We start from the raw sequence: 13,043 nt of genomic DNA, 5'->3' as shown, positions 1-13,043 counted from the left end.
CCCTCGGCCAATAACGTGAGATGAGCGCCGCAACCCCAGAGTTGGTCATGACTGAACCTAATGGTCAGGGGTACCTTTACCTTTACACCACTATAGACAGGGTAAGCACCTGGCTACTTGCCTTGAAACCTTTATCTTGGGCATTAAAAAGACTGCATGCCAACGTGGTTCAAACTGACAGTGTTATCCCTGGTGGTGCTTACACTATCTGACCAATCCTCTGATATTTTGGATACAGTATTACTGGCTAACTTTATGGCATATGTCCAGAAATTGCACAACCCATTCCTATTTCTGCTATAGGTTATAGCAGGTGGAGAATGGCCCTTAAAACTCCTGGCAAGTATGCACTAGCCCACCATAAGGAGTTTCCCAGGAGCTTGGGTTTCACTATGTGTATTTGGACTACCTTACTTATCTCCTCTCCCATAAATGACCATGTTACATTGGTTAACTTTCTCTGTGTTGTGCCACATTTCAGTTATGTATTTTCATATACTTGTTAATCAGAAGGGCATCCCTTTCTGGCTCAAAATTCAGCACAATGGCCACACTGTGCCTTAATTGGCCCTGCGCCGAGCTTCTGAATACTGTTAAGAGGCAGACTTCACATCCACAGTTTCAAAGTGTATGCACCAAATTTAATGATACCATAAAAGTTTCTATTGAATCTTAGCAACTTTTCAACCTGAAGATGAGCATTATGAACCCAGAGTTTTTCTCTCATTCACTTTTAAATAAGAGCTGGATAAGAATTCCCTTCCCTTCCACTCACTAGCTTACTGGAAAAACTAATGGATTTGTGCTAGTAGCAGGCACACCATATTTTTACCACTCCCCACTTCCTGCTGCATGTGCCCCCCCCAACATCTGGACGATTGGGGAACCCACCATAGCAATATGGGCTATGGCGTGTGGAGCCAGCAAAAAAGAAGTGGATCAGATGTGTTTTCTGTTGGTGCAACCCACTGTGTTGTGGCAGGATTACAGGCACTAGCAAGGGAGGAGACGGGGAGAGAGAGAGAGAGATCCTTGAAAGAAATGTCACCTTCAGTAGAGCCATTGCTTTTTTCTGGGGGGATGCAGGGGGACGCATACCCCTAAACATTTTGTGAATCTTGGTACTTTTGTCCATTTACCGTACAGTGGTACCTCAGGTTAAGTACTTAATTGGTTCTGGAAGTCCGTACTTAACTTGAAGCATTCTTAACCTGAAGCGAACTTTCCCATTGAAAGTAATGGAAAGTGGATTAATCCGTTCCAGACGGGTCCTCGGAGTACTTAAACCGAAAGTACTCAACCTGAAGCATACTTAACCCAAGGTATGACTGTACTTATTTTTCCTGATTTGAACTATAAAATGGTGGTTTTCTTGAGTCAAAATGAGAGTACCCCTAAACATTTTTTAGGGGGGGGGACACACTGAGTAGAGCTAATGCCAGTCAATGGGTCATGAGATCATTCTGTCCCTGCCCAACAGTGGCTTTGAATATAGATTATGGTTCTAGATGGGGGGGGGCAGCTCTGCTGTTGTTGATATGTCAATACTGCATAAGAGGCCTCTGTAATTCATTCATTTGGCCTGCATCACTTCACTGTCAAAGAACTGGCATAAGCACAATGTTACTCTAACGTGTTCTCTTCAGGAGGGGAAAGCATTCGATCTGCAAAAAGTCCCCTTGGTTATAGTTTTTGAACGATTTTCAGGGACTTGTGGGTCATCTGCCAAAATTATCAGCACACTATCACCACAAAAGTGCTTTGCCCAATTGCCTTGCCATGAGGTCATGCTGTTGAGAGAGGAAGAAAAAACCGCAATGAGCACACACATGGAGTCGCACATTTCTCTGAATGGTGGCTGTAGTTTTTCTCCACAAGGCCCTTCTTTTACTCAAGTGAATCAAGACTGGCTGATTTTCAACAAGCCCATCCTGTTGTGAAAAATAAAGAAACACCAGGACTGCATACTCTGTTCTTTATCTTCTCAAGGTCTTAAATCCTACCAAATGGCTCTGGAATTTGTTTTCAGTGCCAGAGCTCGGCCCTGGAATGTCTCAAGTTATAAGAATTATAGCTCAGTTTGTACAATGTGCCAGGGAGCATATTAGAGTAATTTGCTTCTAGACATGCTTGAATCACCTCTTTTCAAACTAACCACTGTGTCATGAACTGGCAGGACGGTGGGAGGAAGAAGAGGATCCCGCCAAGAGGTGTAGGACACACTGGGGAAAGCAGGGAATGGAGAAGGAAGTACTCACAGGTTGACAGAGTGGTGAGGGGATGGGGATCAATGCACAGGAGCCAGAGCAACAGGACCCATCACCAAAGCCAGAGGGGGCCCTGTCTCCTCAAACACAGCAGGCTCTGAGGCGTAGAAGCAGTGCGAGGGGTGCTTCAGGAGGCTGAGGCAGGCAAGGGCCCACAGCCCAGCTTCCTAGCTGGCCAGGTGGGGCTCGCTAGCTCTGGCAGGAGGTTGCGATTCCTCAAGTGGATTAGGCTTAGGACAGGTGAGGGTCAGCTGCCTTATCAAGCCCAGATGCTGCAATCAAGTACAGGGAAGCAGAGCTGAGGTGCTGTTATCTGCTCAACTGCCCATGTTGGTGGATCTTGACTTGGTTGCCCTTGAACCTCTATGGGACCGTGCTTTGGGTTTGACTCTGAGCTGTAACCTAACTGCTGGACTTCAGACTTGGCTATTTGGATTGACCCTGGGCTGTGTTTCCTGACCTTTGGACTTTGCTCGTGTGGATTGACCACTGGACTTTGACCTTTGGACTTGGCATACTGACTTTCTGCCAGGTAGGCCAGGGGTTCAGGACACACTGCTTAGGCCCAGGCCATGGTTAGGTTATAAAGGAGGTGATTCAAGCATGAACTAAAAACACAGGCTGAGTAGCTCTAGAATGCCACAGAAACTATCGGAGAAAAGTAGAAATTGCATGTTTACATAATATGTTTGTTCCCTTTAAGAAATGTAAATATTTGGTCAGAGTCAGACCAATTAATGCTTGTCATGAAAGCAAGCTGAAATCTAAGGGCTGGACTCTGTTCTGGTCTCATTATTTTCAGCTGAGGCATTCTATAATATAAGATGTAAAGGTAAAGGTAAAGGGACCCCTGACCATTAGGTCCAGTCGTGACCGACTCTGGGGTTGCGCGCTCATCTCGCATTATTGGCCGAGGGAGCCGGCGTATAGCTTCCAGGTCATGTGGCCAGCATGACAAAGCCGCTTCTGGCAAACCAGAGCAGCACATGGAAACGCCGTTTACCTTCCCGCTATAGTGGTTCCTATTTATCTACTTGCATTTTGATGTGCTTTCGAACTGCTAGGTTGGCAGGAGAATATAAGATTTAGTGGCACTTAAATTTAACATGGGGTGATGAATTTATGAGGAACCTCTACTATAAAAGGTGTAGCATCGCAGATGTATGGAACCTTATCCATTTTAGAAGCAGCATGCTATTTTATTAAAAACTCTTGGAGTCAAAGACCTGCCGCTTCCTCTGATGCGCTAGGAGGTAGATAGTCATATTGACAGTTTTCTGTTTACCCACAAGAGAAGCTAAATATAAATTAGCAGATTGTAGCTGCTCCTGCCCTGCCCCTCAGTGTTTTATCAGTGCACACAACAGGGCATACAACCACTTTAAAGCAACTTAATGCAATTTGATGTACGACCGCATCAAGGTTTCTTTGGGTTAGTGCTGCTTTTGTCAGTGCATGTGTTTATAATCGGGGTAGGGAACATAGCTGCCAAGTCTCCCACTGTTGGCGCGGCACCGGAACTTGCTTCTACGCAAGTTCCGGACATGCGTAGAAGTGACTTCCGGTGCCGCGCTACCCATGTCTGGGCACCGGAAATCGGGCGGCTCCAGCACCCAAAATGGAGCCTCCCTGGCATCCCTCCCTGGGGGATTTTCCAGGATTTTTTTTTTTCAATTCGGGAGACCAGTGGGAAACGGATTAAAATCCGGGGGTTTCTCGCGAAAAACGGGAGACTTGGCAGCTATGGTAGGGAACTATTGGCCTACCAGGTGTTCTTGGACTACAACTCCCATCAGCCTTGACTTTGGGCCATGCTTTCAGGGGCTGCTGGGAGATGTAGTTCAGCAACATCTGAAGAGCCAAAGGTTCCCCTGGTCTGATTAACTATGACACAAATGAACTCGTGGGAATGAAAGCTGCTGCAAACTCCACACACACACACACACACACACACACACACACACACACACACTGCTCTGTTCAGTGGAGCATCCCTAATGCATCTGTTCCACTTTGCCAATGCACAAGGCGATTTACCGGCTTTGAGCCAGTCACCAGGTCTGAGATTAACCTACAGGAAGATAAAATAGGATGATGACCTCCTTTTTGCCATTCTAAGAACCCAGAGGTGGTAAATAAATAAGCAGAAGCACTTGGTTGGGGGGGGGAGTGAGGATTTGTCCTTTTAAAATCACAGCACACCAATTGTGAGGTGGCTTCAGGCTTCTGTTACCTGCAGTAGAAATTGCCTGATATCTTTGTTTCTAATGTGTTGGATAACATTCACAGACACTAGGTGGCACATTGGCCTACCTTTTCAGAAATATGATCCAAATCGAGATGAATTTGTGCACAGTCATTTTCTAACGCAGTTCCTGCTATGCTGTAGATAGAACAACGGCGAATATTTGATAAGTATGAGATGTTAGGAATAACAGTGTAATCTTACACCGGTCGGCTTAGAAATCCCACTGAGTTCAATGGGCTTATTCCCAGGCCAGTGGGAATAAAGTGAGAAAGTTGTGCTATACTGGATTTATTTGCTTAACTCGTCATTGCCTACTCCAGCATTGAGCAGACTTCAGACTTCTCAGATCTGCTGTGTTTTTTCTACTTACAACCCCAACCAGAGCCAGATGTAAAAAAAAAAAAAACATATATTGGGGTGGGAAACCTGTGGCCCTGCAGATGTTGGGATTAAAAAAGACAGAAGCCACAGCCAGCATAATCAGGGGTCAGGGGACATAATCAGGGGTTGTGGTCCCGCCACATCTGGGAGGCCACGGGTTTCCCATCCTTGTTACACAATGAAAATTAAACATTCCGAACTTAGGAATTTGTTTTCCATAGCAGAACAGAATGCACAAAGCTCCACTCCTGGTTAGTCTCCTTCATTTCAGCAGCTTAATTTAAATGGGGGGGGATGTTTTGTTGTTGCGCCTCTTACTAAGCAATAGGGAGCCAGAATCCTTTGCTAATCTACTGCAGATCATCCACAGATCTAAACTGGTTGTGATAGTCAGGGGTGGCCCACTTTCAAGAGGCAGTGATCTACTCACAGGGTTAAAAACTGGCAGTGATCTACTCCATTTTTTGGGGTTCAGGCAGGTCAAAGTTGTTGAGTTTTTTTAGGAAGAAGGCCCATGGGGGGGGGGGTTCGGGTCAAAGTTGTTGAGTTTTTTCAGGGAGGAGGTAAAATTTTGAGCTTTTTTAGGGGAGCCACAGTTGTTCAGCTTCTTTGGAGGGAGCCAATGATCTACCAGTGATCTACCACAGACATTCAGTGATCTACCAGTAGATCACGATCTACCTGTTGGACATGCCTGCGATAGATGATAATGAGAGAGGATACTGATTATTTATTTAATTTGTACACCACCCTGTACAGGCAGGTCTCAAAGCGGTTGAATCTTTTGAATTGGAGTAGTAGTTCCAAATCCTACATGGTTTGTGCTACCCTGGTTAGCTCAGTTTGTTAGAGCGTGGTGCTGATAATACTCGGTTTGCAGGTTCAATCCCCATATGGCACAGTTGCATATTCCTGCATTTCAGGGGGTTGGTCTAGATGATTCTAGATTCATTCTAACATGTGCATACTCTTCATGATGTTTGGTTAATGTGGATAACAGCTTTTATGTGCATTGCTTATCTCTCTATAATAATACTCAGACTATACCCATCCAATAAAATCAATGGACATTTGAATCGGACATGGAATATTATACATATATAGTTTTGCTACTAAGGGTTGAATCTTTTACTGTTCTGAGGCAACTGTTTGGCTCTGGTGTTCATTCTGTCTGGAAGTCATGCTGATTGTAAGTTTACGCTGGTTTCTCCCTCTTCTTATGGGTCATGTTTGGGACTGCTGTTGATACATTTGCAAGACCAACTCAACATGTAGAATGCAATGGGAAGAGAATCAAGTGTTAATTTAAATATGCAAATAGCGGTCAGGCGAAATGAGTACAACTCTCATCCTTGAAGGATTAAAACTCCAGTGTTGAATTTTGATTCATTATTGTCTCTGCGGAATGTTCTTAAAATCACTGAATTTGCAAGAAAAAAATGCAGTTCACTGAACATAGTCTATTAGCAGTCTGATTTTATTCAACACCATGTGCCAGATAAATGGTGTCATAGAAGCCCCCGCAAGTTAAGCAATCTGCTCCAATTATTTATTGAGCCTCATTTAAACAAAATCACAACCTCAGAATATGACTTGCATTTGGTGGCATTTTACATGACAGCTGATTTACAAACACAGCTGCTCAACCAAACTTAAAATATAGGCATTTGGACGTCATGTTAATCTTTGGCTGTTGCTCTGGGCTGTTTACTACGAGGCAGCCATTAATCATAGATAATGATTGATTTCCCAGAGGCTAATGCCTGAATGCACTCCCTTAAAATTGTGAAATATTTATCTCCCCAAACACATCCGGCTGCCAATGGCAATCCAGTCCTTCGTACGTTTGTTGATCAAATAATTTGAAAGTGTATTTTTGGATCCCCATCTTGCTTACAAAGAATTGCTGTAAACTTTCTTGATGCCTTGTGATAGGGCAAGTTATGGCAAATTTATCTGAGGTTGTTCCAGGATAGATGTGCATGTGCCTCGAGTCCTGAGTTCCCCACAAACATCTACATCAGCACTGGGGAACCTGTGGCCCACAACCCCCACGCTCTCCGACTATTGGCCATACTGGCTGGGGCTGATGGGAATTGAAGTCCAGTCACATCTTATGGACCCACTAATTCCCCACCGCTGATCTTGGATAGTTCTCTTCCCTAATGGTTAAGTATATGAAGAGGTGTGTAGCATGGTTGGGTTAAAGGTGGTTGTTGTCTATTTGAGTTATGTAGACTCAGGAGGATGTGGCTATTGAGAAAACAAACATCACTTATTTGTTGCCAAGTTAGAATGAATGGACTTCAACATATCCTTTTCTTATGATTAACTTTCCTTTTTTTTTGTAAACTCCTTTGAGGTTTTGTTACAACCAAGTGTGAAACAATTAAGAAATAATATTTTAAATAGTTATTCCAAAAAGAACCATGAATGGCATTTGGTTATGAACAATAGTCAGGTGAATAATGTGTACAGTATATTTAGACATTTTCTTTTGATTCTGTTGTAGCAATGTATATCTAACAATCTGTTAGATATACAAACAAAGAGGGATGGAAAGGGTTATTTTTTTGTCCACTTAAGAATAATAGTTCTTAAGCAAAGTCATTAAGGATTGTTTTATCCCCTGATTGCTAAGAAAATCAATACAGTTTCTGGGAAGCAACTGGAGTAGACATTTTATCAGCTGTGTGTGTATGCAAAAATACATGTCACCATGAAAGCAGAAGACCATTTATAACTATGCTTAGAATTTTAGCCTTTTAGCCAGCATCATAAAATCAATTGAATTTTTCAGAATTTATGGCCCTATAATGAATGAAATCAGGAAACGGTTCCCATAAGGACACAAGAAGAGCTTGCTGGACTAAGCCAGTGGACCATCTAATCCATCATCCTGTTCTCACAGCGACCAACCAGATGTCTGTGGGGAAGCCCCCTAAGCAGGACGAGCTCACAAGAGCACACTCATTGCTGCCTCTGAGTGTGGAGGTATAAAGCAAAGGGTGGGTAATCTGTGGCCCTGGGCTGCGTTCTACCCTCTGCCTAATTTCAAAAGCCCCCTGCAAGCTATCAGTTCAGATGTGCAGGAAAGGCAGATGGGGGAGGGGCCTTGACCCCCTCCCCAAGATTACACCAAATGAGCAGAAGTGTTGCTCATTCTCGGTATAATGTCTAGCAGAAATTCTCTCTGGAGCAATAGTACATGAGCTTTCGGCAAAATCTAAATGAAAGCTATCGTAGTGCATCTGTGGGTGTTTTAGTTCAATGCCTTAGATCTGTGAGATGCTGCAGAATGTTGTCACCAAGATATGCTGGCATTCCTGCACTGAGGCTCATCATTGAAACTCTCCTGTCTCTGACAGATGGTTCAAAAGCACGCCAAAAGTGCAAGTAGATAAATAGGTACCGCTCCAGTGGGAAGGTAAACAGCATTTCCGTGTGCTGCTCTGGTTTGCCAGAAGCGGCTTTGTCATGCTGGCCACATGACCTGGAAGCTGTGCGCCGGCTCCCTTGGCCAATAAAGCGAGATGAGCGCCGCAACCCCAGAGTTGGTCACGACTGGACCTAATGGTCAGGGGTCCCTTTACCTTTACCTTTCGGAACTAGAGAGGGTGATGTTTTCCCAACCTTTAGACTTGTTTCCAGACAGTCCACAGCTGCCCCTCCACCACCAAATGCCAACCAACAGGTAGTCCAGCAGCTGAATACATAGGGATCTCTCTTTTGGTAAAGATCTATGAATCAGGGTAGAATGAATCCCATTTACTCATCGTGGTGTATTCTGGGCATCCTTCAAAGAAAGGTTTTTAAACGTTCAGATCTTTGCTCAGCTGGGATTCATTAAATTGCTGTCATGTTTGTACTGAGTTTCTGGGTTGTCTCCTTCCACTTTTATTTTAGTTTGGACTCTGGAGACATTAGCCAAGGGAAGCATTTGCACAGTACTAGAACGTTTAATGTACCAAGTATAATTGTATGCCGGAGCTGTTGGTTTGCTGATATTTTCCTCTGATGTAAAGCAGCTCTGCAGTGATGCCATTTTAAAAGAAATGCCTCATTACTTTTGAAAGACATTTGGTTATACTGGACCTGATTTGTTCACTTAAGAATGAATTAAGTTTGCAGCCAGAGGTACCACTGTAATAGTTCTGTGTAAAGGAATAGGGTAAGATCTGAGTGCAAAAGATGGGAAGTCCTAAGGTGTGGTGGATGGGTGCATGCATTCTGACAATTCAATAGGAGCGTTTTAAATTGCATTGAATACCCAAACAAAAGTTTGCTTTTGCTTTCAATCTCATGATCACCAACTTATCTTAGTATCTTGAGTAATGTATGTAATCTGTTTCAGGTAAAAATTATTTTACACCATCTAGATGCCTACTATTAAACATGTAAATGTCAGACAAGTCACCTTATGTACTAGGCACCTATGATACACAAACAAGGAAAATCTCTTCCAAACTGGCGTTCCCACTTATTCTCTTCTCCCGTGCCACCAAGAATGATCTATAGTGGAGCTGGCAGGAAGTTGAACTGGCAAAAGAGTTGCCTTGCCCACTAGGTGTACCCTCTTGTAGTTTGGCTTCCATTCTTCTGTAGTAGAGGAAAAGATCCTGTGTGGATTGTCACCAAACTACCTTTCCACTGGCGGGAAGTCAAATTTTTCGCAGCTACTGCAAATAATTTACTGTAAGGAAAGTGAGTGCTTGTTTCAGTGTCCCTGTATTCTGATACGATCTTCATTATTTACAGTACTATTTTGGTGGAAATCGTAAAGTATCTATGAGGAGGTAACTTGAAAGCTGTGGAGCTAGAGAAGTTCATTCCTAAGGACAATAGCATTTTAATGTCCCCCTGTGCTTCCGGTGTTGCCATCTGCTTGCAATGGAAGAGACAGAGGAATCATAAATTAATAACTGAGAGATTAACAACACAATAAGGAACGATGAATAATGTGTATAGTTGTAATGAATCCCCATCCTCAGTGTGGTTCTAAAAATAACAGAAATATTCACTTTCAGGTTTTTGAAAGCCTGTGTTTTAAAAACAATATTGTGTGCTCAAAATATAACCAAGTATCAAATTAACAAACATATATGATTTTAATCTGTAAAATATACATTTGCTCCTCCTTAAGGTCATTGAAATCAAGAAGGCATTTCAACAACATGTCAAACATCAAGCAGCTGAAGTCATTAAACTTGACAGATTTACAGTATAATCCTAAAATTGAAATCCCTTGCCCTCTTACTTGGGAGTAAGGCCTACTAAACTCAGTCAAATATACAACCTAGTCTTTCAGATGACTGTAACTTACATCAGAGCATCAGAGTTCCACAGAGCAAACTGTAACCTTCCTTCTTTCTATGTTTTTACAGGACATCTTTCAGACACTGTCCCTTTAACATGTGTTTCATACCTTAAAATTTGATTCAGCACCCCTGTCCTGAGAAGGGCCCCAGGTGGCTGCCTAGAACAGCTTCTTTTGACAGAAGCACTTTTGCTGCAGCAGCAAAAAAATACTGCTTTCTCCTCCCAGCACTAATTCAGTACACAGAAGATGAAAAGTATGATAAAATGATAGAGGCTTGAGCAGGTGCTATAAGGAGTGAAAGGAGGAGCAGGCAGTGGAAGGGCAAGGTTGAAGAGCTCACTGTGCCCTTGTCCCCAAGGTGTCAGGTAAAGGTAAAGGGACCCCTGACCATTAGGTCCAGTCGTGACCGACTCTGGGGTTGCGGCACTCATCTCGCGTTATTGGCCGAGGGAGCCGGCGTACAGCTTCCAGGTCATGTGGCCAGCATGACAAAGCCGCTTCTGGCGAACCAGAGCAGCACACGGAAACGCTGTTTACCTTCCCGCTGTAGCCTTCCTATTCATCTACTTGCACTTTGATGTGCTTTCGAACTGCTAGGGTGGCAGGAGCTGGGGTAGAGCAACGGGAACTCACCCCGTCATGGGGATTCGAACTGCCGGCCTTCTGATCGGCAAGTCCTAGGCTCTGTGGTTTAACCCGCAGCGCCACCCACGTCACAGACCAGAGTACAGCAGGACTATTTCCACTTAACATTCCCCAAAACAGTGGAGACAGAACATGTCCCACTAGCAGTGGTCTGCCAGCTGAGGTGATAGAAACTGGAGATTCAATTGGAGATTTAACTGGAGAAGTGATTCAGTTAAACGCGTTGCAAACTCGTACAGAGAAATCCGGTAGGGAAAGACAGGACTCCACAGTGCCATCTAGTGTCACTGTGTTATATCGCATATACAATGCATATAAAATGCTTTTTCTTTGCCAATCTAGCTGATTCCCTACACACCCATAGAATCAGCCTAACACTATGCCAGTCTGACATAGTATCTCCCCCTTCCCCACACCATCCATAAGATAGCATTGTTTTGCCCGTACCTTTTAAAATAATAATAAACATCCCCAAATAAATCCTGTAATTTAGTATAAACTTAGAGAATCAATGAAGCACTTTGAAATACAAATTGCATTTGCCTTAAATTGCATGCATACATTGCAGTACAATTAAATTTTAAATACCCAGAAATATAAAATAAGTTAAGTTTCCCATAAAATTCCGTAGGTAGAGGCAATAAGTAAAGAGTATGCAAAGGCAAAGGAACCAAGCTGAGGTCATTGAAGGGCTACAGAGGTTATTAACATTCAGTAATCATCTCTGCATTTTGTAGGCTGGTTTGTTTTTGTTTTTTTGCAAATGTCAAGGACCTGTTAAGAGAAGGTAATCGAACCCATTCTTCAAAAGCAATGCAGCAGAGACTTTTTCTACAGCACTTTCACTCTTAAGTAAAGGATAAAGAGACATGGCTTAATGATCCTGCCTAATGTCGCTCCAAATAGAATGCATTGGCTATATAGGGGTGCATCTTATGCCTTTAAACGAGGATAAGTATTCCACACCAACTGAGGCATATTTTGCAGAAGAATGTCAGTTATCTTCCTGCAAATTATTCCAATCTTTTAAAGAAGCCAAAGCAGGAGAAGAACCTCTCCGTTTTTTGCACAAAGTGGCTCAAGTGAGGATCAAACTAGATACGATGTTAACATGAATTATTGTATTTCTTTAATTCAAAAAAGATAAATCTTTTAGTGATAATTTTATTGTTTTATGCCATTATTTGAAACATACAAAATTTTAAACCACAATAGAATAGGCTGAAACAAATTAAAACTGGTTTTTATTATATAAATAACAGCCACAGAGATGCCTGATCAGCCTTGGGTTGGTAGAGGTAGAAAGTTTAATTTTGGTCATTTCCAGATGATATTTTAAATGGAGCATTCATCCTGATTGCTTAGATTGATTGCCTCAGGCAACTGTTGTTGTTTTTTTAAAAAGATTTTTATTGAAGTATGAGAATTTTTACATACATTATATTCTCTCCTTCCAATTTTTAATTTCCCGCACCATTTTTCCTTTCCCTTCCCACCCCCTCCCCCACCCACAATCCATTGGAAGGGTTCAAACAGTTGTCCTCAGCCACGGGCACAATGTCTTTAATTTCCACTGAATGTCTTCTGGTCCAGTAGTTGTTATCCATTGAAGATAGGGATTCCATCTGGTCCTTATCACAGTAGACTTGGCCTTCCATGTTATTTCCTGTGACGTTACTGCCACAATGTCTGACTGAATAAATTCAAACAAATAATTAGTCCAGACCTCTGCTGTCCATTTTTCTCTATCTTTCCAACCTAAAGCTATTGTTGCCTTTCCTGCTAGTATCATTGCTTTGAAGGTGTGCTGGTCACCTTTCTCTATGGCTGTGTTTCCTAGTATACCCATTGTCATAAGATTGAAGTCTATAGGTAGCTTCACTTTAAAAACTTCATTAATAACCTTAAGGATTTTATTCCAAAATCCCCTTACCTCTGGGCATTCCCAATACATATGGGAGAACCATCCCTTGGCTTGTTCACAGTGCCAGCAGTTAGGGTTCAATCCTGGTATCATATTAGCTAGCTGGGCCGGAGTTCTATACCATTTTAGAAAGAATTTTAGTTTGAGTTCCCTAAATTTGCTTACAGTACTTTAATCTCATCTATTCCTTTCATTATCTTTTCGACCTTTGATTCGCTAATTTGTTCTTCCTTACTCCATATCTTTTGAATAAGTTGG

This window comes from Zootoca vivipara, chromosome 3 (genome assembly GCF_963506605.1).
Source record: "Zootoca vivipara chromosome 3, rZooViv1.1, whole genome shotgun sequence".
Taxonomy (NCBI): domain Eukaryota; kingdom Metazoa; phylum Chordata; class Lepidosauria; order Squamata; family Lacertidae; genus Zootoca; species Zootoca vivipara.
Note: the sequence above shows the minus strand (reverse complement) of the source record.